The 16,081-nt window shown below is 35.5% G+C and overlaps 1 protein-coding gene across 2 annotated transcripts in view; it reads right to left on the bottom strand.

Annotated features, from left to right (window-relative positions):
- Window positions 1-16,081, bottom strand: part of apba2b (amyloid beta (A4) precursor protein-binding, family A, member 2b) — a 130,377-nt gene that overhangs the window by 113,435 nt on the left and 861 nt on the right. The gene's annotated exons all lie outside the window — the stretch shown is intronic.

Here is a 16,081-nt window from a genome sequence, read left to right as displayed (position 1 = left end):
AAGGGAGTAATAAACCACACATAATGGGTAAAGATGATCTGCATTGTCCTGTAACAAGCTTCCAGTCCTAGAAAGAAGATTAAGAGCTGGCCTATGAAGAGTCTTCTCATCTTTGCACTGGTGCCAGCAAACCTGTTTTAAAGAAAGCTTGAGGTTAACCTTAATTAACCTTAAGTAAACATAATGTAAATCTCAACACAGATGATAAATTCTGACTGAAGTGGACGATTCCCTTTAGACTTCTGCCCTTTAGGTTACATCAAATGTAATTAATTTGTTTAGTTTTAATGTCAAAGGCATGGATAACCCAGAAGATGAAATCCTTGTTTGGGTGGTGTGTTGGGCACATAGGGTAGGTTAAAAACTGTCTAACACAGTCTGAATCGGATTAGTACTAAACAAAGGTGGCTAATATAGTCATACAGTCTTTTGCAAGTGCTGACACAAGAACTTTGGTAATGATTATCTATTCACTTTAAAATGGCTCCAATGCCGTACATAGCGGGGAGTATCAAGGGAGCTGCCTACCTACACGTAAATGGACGGTATGCAATGAATTAGAAGAATTGATATATTGATAGCCCTCTTTTATGCATTTACTACATTCTTTTTGAATGTCAGGCAAATATCTTTGACAGTGACACACTTGTTTTATATGCATGGAAAATGTGATTCTTGTCAGAATTTGGATTTATGCTCCGTTAAATTCTAGAAAATGTAAGTATTAAGTATTTAGTCATAGTAAGTATTTCATCTACTGACACAAAAATCATGGCTAGTATTAAAAGTGATTGTATCGGCACACTTCTAAACTAGTCAAAACACTAGTTTTTTTTACTCAACTCAATAAATTTATTGAAACACAAAAACATTCAACCAAAAATATTTCTAAATTCAAATTACAATTCAAATGAAACAAAAATATAATCAAAATAACAAAACGGTCAAAAAATTATTTAAAATCAAACATTTTACTTTCTCCAACTTCTTTCACTGGCCCCTTTTGCAGTGACTTAAAAATCACTCTGAGAAGACAGGTAGAAAAATACCATTACAAATTAGCTCATAAATACAATTGTAAATATAAACATACAAAAAATAATAATTGAAAAATAAACCATGACCTATAGTTTACACAAATATAATACATTTTTGTTTCATAAATGGCTACAACAGTGATAATCAGGGATATTATTTGATGTTTCACTATATTTTCAGAGATTGGACATTAACTATATTACCATCTGCTGGTGCACTCTCCAAACTGCAAAAGCAGGAACTGACTTTAGACTTTATGCAAAGATAAAACCTGCTTTTGAAACGTCTTAGCACAATTACATATTTTTTTAAGGAAAATAGCTAATTGCGCCTTTTGCCACTTCATTACCATACAATACACCCACAGTTTGCGTGCATACACCAACAGATAGCGCAAAAACTTCCAACCATATCCACTTGCGCTGGCACGGAAAATGTGATTAGCATTATCACTCTCACGAAACTTGGATATAAAGTTGTGCACAGTCTTTGCGCACTCACAAAAATAGAGCCCAGTGATTAAATGTGGTCCCTTACATGTATCACAGTTCCTAGGTGAAACATCAAATGTGTGGTGCTAAACACGAGTTAAATGTTATCCCAAACAGATTAGGTTTTTAAAGTTAATGCTCTATTGAGGTTTAAATAAACAAAAGTGACCTCCCTATTCTAAATCTTATCTAAAACTAACCAAATTAATCGAAAACTAACCTTTTTTGTCAGAAAAAGCTTGTAAATGTAGTTATGCAAATGTTAAAATGTATCCCCTAACATGTCATGCTCTATAGCAGCCTTTCTCAAAGTGGGTGCCGCGGCACACTGGGGTGCCCCCTGACTGTGTCAGGTGTGCCGCCAAAAAATTACGTAGGCTAAAGAAAAAAATAAAAAATAAACAAAAATTTGACATTTCATATATAAATATATTTGAATTTACATAAATACATTCTTCTTCTTTTTAAACATATGAACGTATTAATAAAATTGTAAATTCATTTTAGATAAATATATATATATATAAAATTAACCATAAAAATCCGTCTCACAAGACCGAAGCAAGACACACACACAACTTGACGCAAGTGACGCAACCCATAGCAACGCGTTATAGCAACAACACCTCAGACTGACAGAAACGTAAAAATAAACGTGAATTTAGGCCACTTTTAGTATCTCTGGTGCATTTTTTAACATGCATCTTTTTCTTATCGTATTGTATATATTTTTTTTTCATGTCTGCCACTTTTTATTTTATTTTAACTGCATCCTGCACTTCATTTTAGTTCTCCTGGTCTGGATTTGTTGTTGGGTTCTTGTATTGGGCGGTCCACCTCTTACGGTTTTATGGCATTTGTGTCTCTGATTAATTATTTTGTGAATTATTTTGCAAACCTGTGTTTTTAAAGGTGCTATAAAGTTGTTATTATTATTGTTATTGTTATTTACAGTTCGTATTATGCTCTGTTCATTACTGTTCTGTCTAAATAAACAGGACATTTGCATTTACATTTGGGTTATGCAGTGTTTTTAAATTATATTTTACACTGGGGTGCCTTGAGATTTTATGCACTTTTGAAAGGTGCCCTGACTGAAAAAAGTTTGAGAAAGGCTGCTCTATAGTAAAAGTATTTACAGTACTGTGCAAAAGTCTTAGGCACATAAGAGGTTTCACAAAAACATTTGTCTTATGATGGTTGTTCATGTCTTTACAGAGCTTACAAATTGGTCTAAACCCTCTGATGTTCATTTATTTTGGAACAGTGGTTTGATTTTTTACATGTGCTTCATTCTGTAGTTTTAAGTAAAGATGGAAAGAGGGGATTCAGGCCTAAAGCATTTCAATGGAATATTGCACATGGAGTTTTAAAGCAATTACATCTACATAGTAGACACAGACCTTTAATTTATTTCTAAAGGCTTTGGAGCATCAAATATATGGCAGATATTAATGATGCATATCGACTGTTCAAGGTCAGGCCTTACTGTAGAGATGGGATCTGGCTGGAAGTCTTATTTGATAGCAAAAAATTCTAAACACCAGCTTTCTTCCAATATGTGTGTGTGTGTCTTCATCCTGTTCATTGACAGTCCATACAGGAACCTCCACCTTGGATATTTTCATGCAGCACTATAAATCCACTTCAGCACCCATCTGTCAGATTAGGCCTCAGATTCAACAAGTAAACAACAGTAAAGTGTCTGGCTCATTCTTGAGCTAATGTCAAAATATAAAAAGGCTTTTTCGACAGATTGCTTACTCTCAATAATCTCACAACATCATCCCTCTGACTAATGATGTGATTTCCAAACAACTCTATTTCTATTTCATTAATTTACATGTTACCAGTAAAGTCCTGATTGTATCTAAAAAATTTGACAGTAAAATTTCATAGCTTAAAATATTCAGTAAATGTCTTTCTTGTGGGAGCCAAAATAGGCCACAACCTTTTTCATATAGACCAGTAGTGCTGCACGATTAGTCATATCGCAATCGCAATGTCAGCCTGTGCGATTATATGATGGCAAAATGCTGCTATTTTATTAAATAAATAAGTTCATGTGTGGACGTGACAGCCCATTCTCTCCAAGATCTGTTTGCCCATTTTCTACACTGCTAATAAAAAGATGACCAGTCAGTCTCAGTTTAGAGAGAGGCACGTGTGGTCATGTCATGTGAGTTTCCGGTGTGCAACGTCGAAATCAGGTGAAGATGGATGCCGAGCAGACTGACACTGAACTGGTGGTCAGAAAAAATAACACAGAAACACAGATCACAGCTTGGTGATATATCTTTATTTCATCAATAATTAAAGTTAATATAATACGGGAGCTTGACATTTAAATAAGCACAAACTCCAAAACTGTCATTCTCTGTGCGGTCAGAGCCGCTTCAACCAGTCGCGGAAGAGACCAAATCTGAGCGGGAGTCGAAACTGGGAGAGATTTAAAGTTCCGCCGGCTGATGCGCACTCTAACACGGAGACGCTCGTCTCACTATGTACACACACACACACACACACACACACACACACACACACACACACACACACGTTGTGTTTCCATGTTTTATGGGGACTTTCCATAAACATAATGGTATTTATACTGTACAAACTTTATATTCTATCCCCTAAACCTAACCCTACCCCTAAACCTAACCCTCACAGAAAACATTCTGCATTTTTACATTTTCAAAAAACATAATTTAGTATGATTTATAAGCTGTTTTCCTCATGGGGACCGACAAAATGTCCCCACAAGGTCAAAAAGTTCGGGTTTTACTATCCTTATGGGGACATTTGGTCCCCACAAAGTGATAAATACACGCTCACACACACACACACACACACGCACGCACACACACACACACACACACACACACACACACACAGACAGTGTTCAGTGACTAAAATATGACTAAATTGTCAACAGTTTTCATTGAATAAAACTACATTAAAATGCCCAGACTTTGTCAACTAAAACTTGACTAAAAAAATTAAATAAAAATAGGATAAGGTTGACTAAATATGATAAAAAAATCCTGTGTTAAATGTACTTTTTAGTGAAGACTAAGACTACATTAATTATTCCGTTGCAGGTCAATAATAGTGTATTAACGCAAAGCCAACTTTTACGTGTTTTTAACGTCACTTTTTTGATCAGTATGTTAAACCGCCACCTCATTTTGAGCCAGAAAAAACCCTAATTATATGGCGATATTTTGGCTTTAAGATAACCGACGCTGAACAGAGAGAGGTACTGTGCAAAATGTGCTAAATTAAAGTTGCTACATCACATGGCAACATATCAGCACCTGAAACAGCACAGAGAAAAGTATGATGAATGCATGACAGTGAAAGCCCAGATTATATGACAAGTCTTCACAGAAATATAAAGAAATCACTGACTCCATAACGCACTGCTTGGTAAGAGACATGATGCACCGCTAGCAAAGTGGGATTTCACAAAATTATCCACACACTGGACAAAATAAGTAGAACTTTTTAGAAAGAGGATTTGGAAATACCAGTTGGTCATTTAAAAAAAAAAATATATATATATCCAGTTTATACAAAGTACATGTTCCATTCTGATTGAATGTCCCTGTTTGTTTGGACAATCTTATTTTCGTGAAAATTTGTATGTTCTTATTTATTGTTCTATTTTATTTAGGTGTAATATTGAGAAAATAACAAGTTTGCAGTAATGCCAAGATATTATTTCATTTTGTAAAAATATTTTAATTTGAAAACACTGTGCATTTATAGTTGTTGTTGCTAGTTTGTGTATTTGAGTTGAAAAATACACATTTCAGCATTATCAGCTGAAATAATAGCATAATAATAATTAGCATTATTATTATTGTGCATTTTCCTTGATAACCAAGCAAGTTGACTCATGATACCATTTGTTTATTATATCACAATCGCAATATTAACCTCAATAATCGCAATGTGACATTTTCCCCAAATCGTGCAGCCCTATAGACCAGAAAAGTGCACGCTGCTCCTGAAGAGAGCGAAATAGAGAATTAGAGCAAGATAACTCGTATGTCTGAATGCTTTCTCTGATGTTTCTTCCAGATACAGCACTGAATCAGATTTAGAGGGTGTGTTTGCTTTAACACAAAGAAAGACACACACTCTTTCCATGAAACCCAATAAACAATCCTTTATTACACACACAGCAGAGTAGCTGCTACATGTGAGCAGTACAACAAAAAAGCAACATTTTAAAATCAAGTAATCCTTTTCCTATCCATTTATGCTCTCTCTCTCTCTCTCTCTCTCTCTCTCTCATTACTATTATTATTCAGTATAATATTACTATGAGCATACTTGTTTAAAACATCTGACAAGGCAAGAAATCATGAAATGATTCATAAAATTCTAAATCATAAAATTTCATGAAATTTTAAATAACCTTGTTATTCTCTACTTTTGACATCAAACCTTGAAGAGCGCTCAACACGTGTACATTGTATGGGCCGGTAAGAAAACCGGGTAAGGCGTTTACATGGCATGCAAAAATCTAACCGTGACGATCGGGTTATTCACAAGCCGTTTATGGCCTTTACACTGATTAAGGAAAGCAGTTTATTGCGTTTACATGACCACATGCGTTGTTAGCTTATTAAGCATAATCAGTGTAAGAATGTGCATGTAAAAGCACTCAACGATATATTACTCAAATGGGCTGGGTTCAGTCCCCATCACAGTGCACAGTCTGACAAATCCTTGGCTGAATGAACTCACTGAACCAGTGTTGTTCAATGTTCATATAACAATGTGTAGCTTGTTTTTTGTAATTAATTCAATTTAAACATTAAAATGTTACTAACTTATAATAAAGAGAGTAAACATTACTTTCAGTATAACAGGTCTTTAACATTAATTGTGTTGTCTGAGTTGGTAAAACAGAGGAACAAATAATGTAATGGGGTAAAGTGTTGAATTCTTGAGAGACAGGATTTGGACAATAAGCAGTATGAGAAAATGTAATAGTAACATTAAACATTAATGTTTATAGCTTTTTTAGGAGACTGACTTCTTTGAAAGGATGTCACAATGATTAATGCATTAAATGCACAGAAAATGCATGAAAATGTGTGTTTAATCTGTAATTCTATGCACAGAGCTATTTACATTGATATCATGCACTGGAAAATAGGGCGGGGTACTGATACAGATTTCCCTTTTCGATTCGATTCCGATTCACAAGCTCTCGATTCGATTAGTTTCACATGGGTATATTTTAGTTATAATGTCCATTTTGCTTAGATATGAAAGAAATTCTCTTCCAGCTAATGCTGTTAATTATACAGTGGACCTTCTAACTAGATGCATTATTAAAATATACATTTTACTAATTAGATTTTATTTGTTTTTCATCATTTTGGTCACATTTTTGCTTTTTAAAAATGTATAAATTCATGTATTCAATCAATAAATAAGACATAAAATTTGTAACATATTTATTGTTTAATTGCATAACTAGAATGGCTTTATCTTATCTGAACCATGCATGATTAGAATTAAATGTTTATTTTGGTTTTAGTTTTGATCAACAACCAAAGGAATTTGGTTAGTAATGCAAGTGATTTGCTCTCATTGTAGTAAAGGGTTGCGCCAGGACTTTGGTTGCACTTAGAGTAAAATATAGATCTTGGGATTTAAGAATCAATATCAAGATCATTCAAATGAAGTTTGCGATGCATCTGAAAAATCTATATTTAACCCACCCCTACAGGAAAACCTAATAATGTAATTGATGGTGTTTATTATAGTCTTGTAGTCTAACTGTTGAAATAATACCAACCTTGTCTCATGAAATTTATGTGAACATGACAACATTTTTGCAATTCAAAATTTAAGTGCTGTATATCACATCTGGCTGCAGGTTTTAAGGAAAATGTCCAGCTGGGGGTACCGAAAGCAAGTAAAATTGTGTCGTATTGAGACATGGTTTTAAGGTGAATTTTAGATACATACATCCATCAGTCTCAACATTAAAACCACCTGCCTAATATAGTGTAGGTCCCCCTAATGCCGCCAAAACAGCGCCAACCCACATCTCAGAATAGCATTCAGAGATTATTTTCTTCTCACCACATTTGACAAGAGCAGTTATCAGAGTTACCGCAGACTTTGTCAGTTCAAACCAGTCTGGCCATTCTCTGTTGACCTCTCTCATCAACAAGGCATTTCCATCCACAGAGCTGCCGCTCACTGTGTGTCTTTTGTTTTTGGCACCATTCTGAGTAAATTCTAGTAGACTGTTCCCAGGAGAACAGCGGTTACAGAAATACTCATCAACAATCATCCATGCAATTATTTAATCAGCCAATCATGTGGCAGCAGTGCATAAAATCATGCAGATATGAGTCAGGAATTCAGGTAATATTTACATCAACCATCAGAATGGGGAAAAATGTGATCTAAGTGATTTGGACCGTGGCATGATGGTTGGTGCCAGATGGGCTGGTTTGAGTATTTCTGTAACTGCTGATCTCCTGGGATTTTCACACACAACAGTCTCTAGAAATTAATCTAAATGGTGCCAAAAACAAAAAACATCCAGTGAGCGGCAGTTCTGTGGATGGAAATGCCTTGTTGATGAGAGAGGTCAACAGAGAATGGCCAAACTGGTTTGAACTGACAAAGACTACGGTAACTCAGATAACTGCTCTGTACAACTGTGGTGAGTAGAATATCATCTCAGAATGCTATTCTGAGATGTGGGTTGCCGCTGTTTTTGGGGACCTACACAATATTAGGCAGGTGGTTTAATGTTGTGGCTGATCGGTGTACATATTTTCATAACATACCTCCCTAAACATACACTTTTGCCTGAACCTAACCAATAGTGTTTTAAAATATAGATGAGATGTTTTAAAAAGACATCCTTACCTAATCAATGCCTAAATCAACCATTAGTGTTTTAAAATGCAGAAGTGAAATGAAAAATCTAATTTTCTGAAGCAACCACAACATTTCGTGACTGTTCTATGACTCCGTAATGTTACGTGTCAGCTTTAGTTAATGGTTGGACTTGAATCATGGTCCTCTGAGTCCAAGTCCAGATAGCGCAGACAGCGCATTAGCGCAAGCTATCCGTGTTGGAATAAGTGTATATATGTTGGTGAGTCTGTAATAAAAGCATTAAAATGATTTGTTTTTCAAAAGATGTGTCTGAATATAGTGTGTTGATATCATAAAATAGCAGGGTCTGAATAATAGAGAGAAAAATTAGTATTTATTAAGTCATTATCAGCCATTGAATTCAAGATTTGAGTGAAAGTGAATAAAACCCAGAGTTGTTGTAGCACCTCTAGTGTTAATTTCTCCTGGAAACTGACAGGAATTGAACCTGGAGACACAAGTAAAACGTTTTGTTTAAAATGTATATAGAATCACGTTTTCACTATGAGACCAGGTTGCATAATACACTAACTGCTGGTAGCAGCTGCATATGCTCAGTAGCATGTTGAGGCAGACTGCCTCATTTAAATGCAAATGGATACAATCTCTCATAGAAACAGGCCAGCTAATGATCAGGCGCATTGAATACACTGAAAGCTTAAGTGCTAATAATGATATAACCGAAGCATGGTGAGGGAAAAACAGCAGATAGAGAAACACAGCACCTACAGATAAAAGAAAAGAGACTTATTGATGACCATCTAAAAAGTCTTGAGTTACCAAGCTCATACATACACTATGAATACCTCTGACAAGATGCTTGCTTGACAGTAGCTGCCAGCATTTGTTTTTCTTAACAGGAAGAAACAGCTTTCAGTGTACATTCCAGCCATTAACACTAAACCAATAATTGCTTTGCTACTTAATTGCATTTGTCACTACAAATTATGCAGCATTTGAGGAAAAAATACTTATACCAACGAACCAACTTTACAGTTAATCATGAGTTCACATTTACCAGTTTAAATGAACGATCACAACCTGCCACCTGCTCCCCTCATAATCAACAGTGCATTCATGTTTCGATGGATCCATACACTTAATCCATATTAAAGTAATGATAATGTGATCTGACCTTTGTCTTTCCAGTTAGAACTGGATTAAAACAGACATAGGGACAGGGAGATTTGTTCCCTCTTTACCTGTGGTCCCATTAGTTATCAAATCCTCCATGCTATTAAAGAATGAACAAGAGAGTGAATGGCTCATCTGATTTCATTCCTTTCAGTCTGCTGAGAGTGGACTCATTCAAATGGAGACAATGGTGCCTGAACTGGGTAAAATCAAGTTAGCTCATTTAAATGCTAATGTACATGGATCTGAAATGGCGCAAGACTAACTGTGCCACAGCTAAACAAGAAATATTTACTAAATTACCCTTTCACAAAACCATACTTGGTCTGGATGCATTACTTTTACCTAATGTGTTTGCCATTCTTTAAACTGGAAATGACTAATATTTTAGGCCCAAGGAGAATCCAATGGTGTTATATGTAGGTTGCAATTTAGCTTCCATAAGAAAAGTTTTCTATCTGACTACAGCACCACACATTTATCCTGTTGATGCGTCAGCCCTGTGTATATGAATAGCTGAAAGCAGAGACTGCAGAGATTTAAGGTGCCGTTGTCCCAGCAGGGAAAAGCTTCTGTGACCTTCAGACTGCAGTAAACACAGGCGGCTATAGCACAAACGTGAATGGCTCAGTGGTGTGAACAAATATCAAAAGACCATCATCTCTTCACAGAGATCAGGTTAGTGCAGCCTTTCACTCATCAGCACAGCAGAACACATCATTCAAAAGCACAATATACTCATAACTGTCATCATACAAAATCTGGCCAGAGCCAGTTCACTACACATGAACTAAAAAACAAAAATGTTTATGTCATTATCCCTTATTCCATCTCCATGACAATAATTAGTGGGGCTTGCTTGTCCTGCACTGCTTGTGTTACGAACATTTTTGTCACATTTATGTTTCCACAGGGATTTCATAAAATCCATCATAAATGCAATTTAAGCCATGAACCAAACCAACCAGCTTTGAGATGAGACACATCATTAAAAACCTTAATTTTTAGCAAAAAAGCATTTGAAAATCGGACAAAAATATGAAGGTACAAGACTGTGTACTTACACCGATGAGCTACAACATTAAAACCACCTGCCAAATATTGTGTAGGTCCCCCTCGTGGCACCAAAACAGTGCCAATCTGCAGCTCAGAATAGCATTCTGAAATTATATTCTTCTTACCCCATCCAGTGAGGGGCAGTTCTGCCTTCTTAAAGGCAGAAATGTGAAGCTTTTAATTTTATAAAAGCACTAACAATAATTCTTCTGTTAAAACTTGTGTACAATTTGAGCTGTAAAGTTGCCAAAATTGTTGTTTTAGAGGATTGTGTTTATGTGTTGTGTTGTCATGGCAACAAAGTTATAAAATTGGCTATAACTTTACACAGAAAATGTTAGTATGTGATTTTATCACAGTAAAATCATGTTAACCTGCATATTGTTTATGTCTTGTAGCTAAACTTTTAAAACAGTGAGTGTTTTAACGTTTACAGATTAACCATATTCACTTCCATTTTAAGTGCCTCACTGTAACCCAGATTTAGCCCAGAAAGGGGCAAGTTCAAATAAATGTTTATGGGAATCAACATTATGCCACAAATGCTGTTGATTGAGCTTAATTTATTCCTTTAATAGTTTTATTGAGGGAATAAACTACAATCCCATGAAGAATTGCGAAATACTGTAATCAAATTACAAACTATGGAAATATATAAAACTGTTGATTTATGTTGTTGATTATTAATATAGATACAATAAATTATAATTTTATTGCAAACTATTTAGATATAAGCAAATATATAAATAGTTTAAGAATTTAGGAAGACAGACTCAATTGTGTCATTCACAGCACTTTCTGCACTTTGTTTGCCGTAATTCTCTGATGGTGGCTCTCTCTTTATAGGATTCGGAGGCAGTATTCCACTATTTAACACAATTTTGTTTTTGTTTTTTTAATGCCGACTGATGCCATCAACAGAAGCATACCATCGATTAACAACATTGGAGCTCACTGTAGATTTGCCTTTAATGGTATATAAGTTATCATTAAAAATCCATTTGTCTATAGAAATAAGAGTGCTATTACTTTTCTAATTGATCATGTTTAGGATTTTCACCTGTCAGATGAAGGTGAAAAAAAATCCCATAAACTTACACTGAAGGAGGGATCGAAGCCATTACGAAGGACCAGAATATCATAGAAAGTGGGGGGTGGCTCTTAGTAGCTTACATCATTAATCAACCACCTAGCAACCACCCATATAACCATAACAACCATTTTGCAATGCACCATAAAGTAACCACCCACAACCCTAGTATTTTTCTTATTCATTCAATCTATCATAGATATTGTAATTGACAGATACACAGAAGACAACAGGAAGACAGACAGAGCTCTTCCAGTTGTGGCACATTCCTCATTCTAAGGGGACTACATTTTCACCAATGCAGAGAAATGGAACACACAAACACATTGCAAACGACTTTTTCAACTCTCAAAGGCTGATTCTGAGACATTCCTCATCTCTCTTCCCTGGAGAGATGCAGGGGACTTCAAAAACGAAAATGGTTGTAACATACAGTATTATAAACAAGAGGGGTCAATCAATACTACAGAAAGCAGATACAGTATGCATGTCCCATGAAAGGATCTGTTTGTTTGTTTTTCTTTTAGATCTAAATCTCAACAGGGTCAACCTTGCTACCAATTGAAAAACAGAGACAGGGAGAACAAAGTTGGAATGAAATGATTGCCAACAGATGGATTGTGACGCAAAGGATCAAGCTCTACATAGTAACTGATTCAGTCACCAATTACGAAAGATTTCCTAACACAAAATGACAACACAAAATTATCTATAAATGTCTATATTTTGTATGTTAGTGCTCAGCTTACTTTCTAATTTAGATGAACATGACAGATGTTACATCAGATATGGGGAGGGTACACTTACCCAAAGGCATAAACTAATTAGTTTTTCCAAGCAATGCACAGATTCAGAAATGGATGAAAAGATCAAGAGCAAAATATTTCTGAATCTTGTGTCAGATAAACTTCAGCTAAAAGCGAATGTAAAAATGCCTGCAGAACTTAGATTTAATTTAAATGTGTAATATTCTCTATTTATAGCCTATATTCAACAGGAGAATAAAAGTACTGAATGGACAAAATAATCTTCAGTAACACAAACACAAAAGCCTTCACACATCAATCTGGGCTTATAACATGCAGAACAAGCCACGTTCACTCAAGTCACTGTGCTTTGCAGCTTTCAAAAGTATAAAGCAGTGCAACATCACAGCAAAAGTGGACCTGACCTATGATATAAACCTCAATATTAAAAATTCCTGAGCAATGCATTGTGGGGTTTGTGTCCAATGATGCACCTCTGTTTCATCTCACTCCACTGTGTGTGTTGTATAAAAGCTGATAGAAAATGTCATTTCTGATGCAAAACAAACACACAAACATCTGAACATTTATTTCTTTAATGCTTATTCAAATAAATTATATGAAAAGAAAATATTTTATTGACACATAGGAAGAAGGGTAATTCCCAATCAGTGATTTACTAATAGAGCTTCTTAGAAACAACATGATGCTTATTTATTGTGTGTCAAATATGGTAATAAACTTTCATATTTATCAAAAGCACAATCAGCCAATACAAATTCTGCTAACATTACATATCCTGCCCAAATAACTAGGACTACTAACCCTTTCGCACGTGCGTTCAAACCGGCTCAGATGCATACGATCACCAGCAATAGAGGGACTGAAATGGTTGTCATAATGAACCAGCTGGTCAAATAGTCTTTTCAACATCACAATATCTATATTTTTATATGTTACAAACATTCAAACAATCACTAAATAAAAGTTTAAAGCCATTACCGTCGGACTGCATTGTTTTGATGCAGCGACATGATAATGTTTTCTGTCTAGTCAATCCACACGAGCATTCTCCCATTCCATCCGTCTCTCATTCTAACCACTTCCGGTGCTGGGAAAGTGGAAGGACTTGGCATTTAGAACCTTCTATGGTTCTGTCACAAACTCAGAATCCCATGCTGCATAGCAAGTAAACAATATGGTGGTGCTAACAGATGGTAAGCGCATTCATGATTGCATCTTCTTATCTATCATAATCAATCATTATAAACATGTAAAAAACACATTAAATGCTTGATAATATATAACAGTGCACCCACTGTGATATAATCTGTCCTCCAGTGCATTTGCTGTGAAGTGTTAGGTAAGATTTTCTTTTTTATTACAGCGTGCATTAAAGAACTCATCCTGGGGGGTCCATCAGTACAGCAAAAACTCACAGTTAACTAGGGATGCATCAAATTAAATCCATTGGCATATCGGTTATAAGCATGAATATGAAAAACCAATGGTTCATTTATAATGAATTAGTAACACACTTTTTTGTAAAAACTCTGTGAATTCAAATACACAATCCAGAAATAATAATAGCCACAATTTGTAATAATAATAGCCAATTTGACACTCAGAACATTTTAATATTTAATTAGTATTCTTTCTCAATCTCATGTTAATGCAGAAGTAAAAAATAACCTTTTTTCATATCAATCTTCAAGTTATCTTTTTTATTTTTCTTTTTATCTTTTTATCTTCTATTTATCTTTCATTGTGGCTCTCTTAAAAAATCTGACCTGTCATGCGTTCAACAGATCCAATCCACGTTCAATGGAAATTATATATTGTTAGAACAGTAAAACTGCTTTTGAAAAAACTCTTTCTCTCAATTCTAAAGAAAAACTGTGATCTGATGACAAAACAATTGGCAAAATATCGGCATCGGCCTTTGTTTTTTTGTTAAAATCAGTATTGGTCAAAAAATGTCATATCGGTGCATCCCTACTACTAACATCAGTGTAATTATGTAAACCACTGTGTGGGCGAAGTTTTACATGTTCTTCTACTCAGTATTTACTTCATTCTGAAGTCAGAGAAACTTGCACTTAATTTGTGAACTACGCATAGGGCACTGCCGCATTCATGTTGATGTTTATCAATGGCAAGACTTTATTACATAATTTCTATTAGTCCTAGAAAGTGTGCTGTGGACTGAGTGGAACTATTAAAGACCAGTAGGCTTCAAACAAAGACCACAATATCATCAATGGTCAGTCAAACACAAAGACACACAAATACTACTGTATACATACATGGCTTTCTGGATTATTGAATCTGATTGGTTTCTCTCTCTCTCTCTCCACACACACACAAATACATAAGACTCAAACACGGGAACACATCAGAAGTGTGCCAAACATGACAGCTACGTCTTGGGCTAGAAGCGTTTAGCTACACCCACATTAGTAACACCACATAAAGGCCAGCCCACACCCTCTACTCTGCATCTCACCATTACTCTACATCTTCATTCAAAACTGTGTTGTTGTGGAAAACCACCTAAAAAGATTTTTTCAAAGCACTGAGTACAGGTATACCACTATAATTCAAAGAAGTGCAGACAAAATATTCCTTTCTCCCACTAAAAACACCCAAATTGAGTAACCTCACACAGGGCGTGCACTCTCTCTCTCTCGCTCTCTCTCTCTCTCTCCATATTCCTGCAAGAGTCCAATTTAGAAATGTCCTAATGGTGCATAAATATCATCCCAGCATGCTCCTACAAACAGTGTTTGTCCTTCAGCACTAGAACTGCACATTGAACTGTAACTATAAGGGATCCGAAAGAAGGGGCGGGGCATTGTGTATGTGTGTATGTGTGTGTGTGTGTGTGTGTGTGTGTGTGTGTGTGAGCGTGTATTTATCACTTTGTGGGGACCAAATGTCCCCATAAGGATAGTAAAACCCGAAATTTTTGACCTTGTGGGGACATTTTGTCGGTCCCCATGAGGAAAACAGCTTATAAATCATACTAAATTGTGTTTTTTGAAAATGTAAAAATGCAGAAAGTTTTCTGTGAGGGTTAGGTTTAGGGGTAGGGTTAGGTTTAGGGGATATAATATAAAGTTTGTACAGTATAAAAACCATTATGTCTATGGAAAGTCCCCATAAAACATGGAAACACAACATGAGTGTGTGTGTGTGTGCGTGTGGGTTGCTTGGACAAGAGAGCGGCAGGAGACTGTTACGGAGACGGAACCACCTACTGGGATCACACTCAGGCATTATGCACCTTCTGACTCTCTCTCCTAACCAATAAAACAGTTTCTCTACTACTCCATAATAATCTAAATAAGTTATTCAGATCATTGAAATCCCCCCCAAAAAACTGTCAACAATTTTTTACTAAAAACTGAAAACATATTCTTCTAAATGTGATAATGTAATGAGTTTACTGTGATTTAGTTATCTATAATACATTTTAAATAGTGTACTAGGTGTGGATTCATAATCACAAAAAAAAATACAAGCATATTTTTACATGTTATTGTTGATTTCATTGATTTCATCCGTTCAGGGGAGTGGACCAGCTATTGTTCTCTGGACAA

The sequence above is a fragment of the Xyrauchen texanus genome, chromosome 2 (assembly GCF_025860055.1).
Source record: "Xyrauchen texanus isolate HMW12.3.18 chromosome 2, RBS_HiC_50CHRs, whole genome shotgun sequence".
Taxonomy (NCBI): Eukaryota; Metazoa; Chordata; class Actinopteri; order Cypriniformes; family Catostomidae; genus Xyrauchen; species Xyrauchen texanus.
The sequence above is the reverse complement of the archived record's forward strand: the minus strand, read 5'-3'. Positions and strand labels throughout refer to the sequence as shown.